We start from the raw sequence: 4,978 nt of genomic DNA on the forward strand, positions 1-4,978 counted from the left end.
AAGAACCTGATGAATGTGATGATTATGTGACGCTCATCACCATTCTCACTTATGAACGTGTGCCTGACAACCACTTCCGTTCTACATGAAAACAAGCTTGAATGAGTATCTCTTGGATTCCTGATCCATGCGTGTGGTTGCCTCTCCTGACAACAGAGCCTTCCATTCTGTGAGGTCAGAGTCCTCGTGGTATAAGCTAGAATCCATTGGCAGCATTCTTGAGAATTCGGAAAGTCTAAACCTTGTCTGTGGTATTCCGAGTAGGATTCAGGGATTGAATGACTGTGACGAGCTTCAAACTCGCGACTGTAGGGCATAGTGATAGACGCAAAAGGATAGTAAATCCTATTCCTACATGATCGAGAACCGACAGATGATTAGCCGTGCAGTGACAGCGCACCTGGACCATTTTCACTGAGAGGACGGACGGTAGCCATTGACAACGGTGATCCCCCAACATACAGCTTGCCATGGAAAGGAGTAAGCATGATTGGATGAAAGCAGTGGAAAAGCAGAGATTCGAAAGGAGCACAGTATCTTCATGCGCTTATATGAAATTCCCACCAATGAATTACATAAGTATCTCTATCTTTATTTTATGCTTTATTTATCTTTATATTTTCGAAAACTCCATAACCATTTGAATCTGCCTGACTGAGATTTACAAGATGACCATAGCTTGCTTCATACCAACAATCTCCGTGGGATCGACCCTTACTCACGTAAGGTTTATTACTTGGACGACCCAGTGCACTTGCTGGTTAGTTGTGCGAAGTTGTGAAAAAGAGTGATATTACAATTGTGCGTACTAAGTTGTTGGTGCCATTGAGATCACAATTTTGTGCACCATTATGCATGTTTGAATTGTCAAGTGTAAGTCAGACATGGTTAAGGTAAAACAGGCAATATAGAGGATGCTCATTGTTGGTGCCAGTTTCAATGCCTTTGCTCAGAAATTGAGGATGCTCATTGTTGGTCGCATGTTGCTTGGCTTCGGAATTGGATGTGCCAATCAGTCTGTTCCAATCTTTGTATCGGAGTTTGCTCCTTACAAATACAGAGGAGCCCTTAACATGATGTTCCAATTGGCCATCACCATTGGAATCTTTGTCGCCAACGTCTTCAACTATTTCTTCGCCAAGATGAAGAACGGTGAAGGCTGGTGCTACAGCTTGGATTTCGTGGCTATCCTCGCCGTCATGATCGTCATCGGCGCAATCTTTCTCCCCGACTCGCCGATACTATGCAAATCCCATCACATAGATATATATAAATCCCACCACAAGGAACGCGTACCATATTGGCAACATTCCTGGGTTTCCATCCAATCCAAATTTACTTGCTATCGTGGCGGTTATCACAATCTGACAGATAAACATCTAAGCACCGCCTTCGAGAAAGAGCTTGCGCCTTCCAACTTTATCAACGGTGAAGATTGAAACAAAGGTAGCAAGCGCATTAAAGCCACCGGTGATCATGGAAGCCATAAGAGAAGCGTTGCTGCCAAAACCAATGGTTCTAAACAAAACCAGAGCATAGAAAATAATCACATTCATGCCGGTGAGCTGCTGGAAGAAAGGAATGGCTATGGCCATCACGAGCTGAGGCCTATAATGCCTTTTCAAGAGAGTGGCCCATGGGTGTTTCACTACCATGGACGATTGACTCGCCTCAACAAGGTCCTTGAACTCTTTGTCCACGTCACTGGTTCCTCTATGATTAGCTCTTGCTTGGCTTTTTCATCTTTGCCACGCTCGATCAAGGAGCTCGGCGAGTCGGGGAGAAAGATTGCGCCGATGGCGATCATGACGGCGGGGACAGCCGCGAAACCCAAGCTGTAGCGCCAGCCTTCACCGTTCTTCATCTTGGCAAAGAAATAGTTGAAGACGTTGGCGACAAAGATTCCAATGGTGATGGCCAATTGGAACATCATGTTAAGGGCTCCTCTGTATTTGTAAGGAGCAACCTCCGACACATAGATTGGAACAGACTGATTGGCACATCCAATTCCGAAGCCAAGCAACATGCGACCAACAATGAGCATCCACACTTTCTGAGCAAAGGCATTGAAACCGGCACCAACAATGAGCATCCTCTGTATTGTCTGTTTTACCTTAACCATATCTGACGTACAGTTGACAATTCAAACATGTATAACTTCATTGAGGCTTTTAAACAGCAGCTGTCTTCCCATGGTGTTGGTCCCTTTGTCCTACAATGTTCTTCCAGAACCAGTGGTTTTCAAAGAGGAGATAAATTTCCTCAATTGGAACTTGCTTTGTTTCTGGCAAGAGGAAGAAGATACACATACTCATGAAGACAATTAAGCCAGCAAACAGCAAGAAGATCCCATATTTGAGGTGGCAAAGTGACATGAGGAACAACTATGCCACAAGTGCAGTAAAAATCATGTTGACACACACCATTATACTCTGTGCTGCTGATCTTATCTCCAATGGGAAGAGCTTTCTAGGAACCAACCATCCTAGTGGACCCCAGGATCTTCCATAAGCCAACACAAATAAGAATATCACAATAACAAGAAAGTAACTGACGCTTTTAGAAAGTTCTTTGCCATGTTCGAAATCCAGAGCCAAAGCTACAGCAGTAGCAATTTGAAAATCAACCAAACCAGAGGGTCCAATAAGCAATTAATCAGCATAAACAACTAGGACAGCATCATAAACAAGCAATAATACTTACCATGCAGCATATCATTTCAAAACCAGCTTCCAGAAAGAACTTCCTTCTACCAAACTTGTCGACTAAAAACATTGAGATGACTGTGGCGACGAGGGGAGCTCCATTGGTGATAAAAGATGAAAACAGTGACGCATTAGAACCAAACCCAATACTCTGGAAAATAACAGGAACATAAAAGAGGATGGAGTTATGGCCAGTTAGCTGCTGGAATGCCGGAATCCCCAAGGCTCCTATCACAAGTTAGGGTTTGTACTTCCTCTTCAGGAGTGTCCTAAAGGGGCTAGTGATAGCCTGTGCTTCTTCACTGGCTTCAACAAGATCTTGATATTCGGCAGCAACCTTCTTAGTCCCTCTTACTTTCTCCAATACTTTTCTTGCCTCGTCGAACCTTCCTTGTTCCACAAGACTGTTAGGTGTCTCGGCATAGAAAATACCTCCAACAAGCATCAGAAATGCCAGAATAGCCGCCAAGCCCAGCGCGATTCTCCATCCATGGGGATGTATTTCGTCAGTAAAATAGTTGATGAGGTTTGCAACCAAGATTCCAAAACAGGTTGTGAACTGAAAGAGTTGGTTGACTACTCCTCGATTCCTTGCCGGAGCCATTTCAGAAAGATACAAGGGTACAGCTTGGTTGCCAAAGCCAATGCCTCCTCCAAGAAAGACCCTGCCAATGATGAGCATCGCAATGTTCTGTGCAGCTGCATTGAGTTTGGCAACTTAGTCGGGAATCTCTGAAGGAACGTGGCCAAGTAACCTAGCATGCTTCCCACTGCCATGAAGAATGCGAAGAACGTCTTTGCTTGTCGGATTTTTCGTTGGTCGCTGGCGACAAGGTTACCAAAGAAGGCTCAACTAGGGACCTGGATCATGTTGATCGACGTGTCCAACATCCAGAACCCAATCATAAAGATGGCTATAGTGTGTGGCCGAGGTTCCATATAGGAGAGGGAGTCTTAAAAGGCGTAGCCAATGTCTGCGGAGAAGCTAATCATCAAAAGAGCTATGGTGAGGGCAACGGCACCGGCAAGGATAAAAGAACGGTGGCGCCTGAGTTTACAAGTGCATCATCTACTCTAGTAACGGAGGATGGGCTCGAGAACCAAGCTGAAAATGGGGCCGCCGAGCTAGACGAGAGAGATCCATCTTACAGGTACTCCGAAAATCTAGTAGGCGGGTATTAGCATTGATAGCTCTACAGCCGAGACAAAGTAGATTCCGGCAGCGATAATGGCCACCATGACTAGCTTACAGACTGGACTTGGTTGCACCAGTGGTGACCCCAATTACCCTTATTCCGGCTGCTCCAGTGTAGACTCCGATACCAATTGCGCCGGTGAGCTCATGACTATGTAGTGTTACGTTCGAGGGATGGAAAAAGTGACTGACAGAGAGCGCATTCGAGGGATGCTAAGAGAGCACTCGAGAGATGGAAAGTGTGTTTGACGGAGAGAGACAAAGGTGTTCGTGTTCTTCTTGTACAACACTAATTGGATGGGGAAGGAGGTATACGGTGGGAAGCTAAGGATGCAGCGTATAACATCGGTGTGTGGTATAGAGCTCAGGGTCTTTTGATAAACTGGGTGTTTATGGGTGTTATGTCTTTGGGTGTGGATCCCATTGCGTGTGCGCTTGGTAGCTCCAAGAACGTTTGGAAAATTCTCAATTTTATCCTTGATGGTGGCTTTTCATTCTCCATAGCAGTAAACACGCTTCCTACTACCATAAAGAATGAGAAGAACACGTTTGCTAGTCTGGTTTTTGGTTTGTCAGTAGCGGCAAAGTTCCCAAAGAATGAGATATCTACTTGTCCTGGGTGCAGGACAGAGCCACACTTGTCAAGAATAGTAGAAGAAGATGCAACATTTCAAGTTTGGCCGGAACTCATCGCACACTTTTGTCAGCCATTGCTATTTTCTAAATTTAATATATCCATTGACAAAATTAAACATCCAAATTTAATTGGCAAAAAGAGCAAAATTGAGTAAGCATAGTCCAAGAATCTATTGATGTTATCCCTAAACTCTTGGCTATGTCTTGGTAAACTTATCCAATTCTTGGAAAAACCTAATTGTTCATAGTGATATTACTATTAAACTAAGAATCTAGGTAGAAAAAATAATGTAATTTTTATGTCCGCTAACAACACCTTAAAAGAATATTAATAGAGGAATGAATTCTATTAATAGTTCAAAGGTAGGCAAACATTTCATCAAAAGAACAATATACATAAAAAAAAGTGCAAAAAAATAACATAAACATATAAAAGCAAATA

General features: G+C 43.7%; 2 pseudogenes; both read right to left on the reverse strand.

Moving 5' to 3' along the window:
* Positions 1-1,241: 1,241 nt before the first annotated feature.
* Positions 1,242-2,080, reverse strand: LOC148569145 (sugar carrier protein C pseudogene; annotated as a pseudogene).
* A 91-nt stretch (positions 2,081-2,171) lies between these two features.
* LOC107636248 (sugar transport protein 14 pseudogene) lies at positions 2,172-3,849 on the reverse strand (annotated as a pseudogene).
* Between the last annotated feature and the right edge of the window lie 1,129 nt (positions 3,850-4,978).

This window comes from Arachis ipaensis, chromosome B4 (assembly GCF_059453495.1).
Source record: "Arachis ipaensis isolate K30076 ecotype BB chromosome B4, ASM5945349v1, whole genome shotgun sequence".
Classification (NCBI taxonomy): Eukaryota; Viridiplantae; Streptophyta; class Magnoliopsida; order Fabales; family Fabaceae; genus Arachis; species Arachis ipaensis.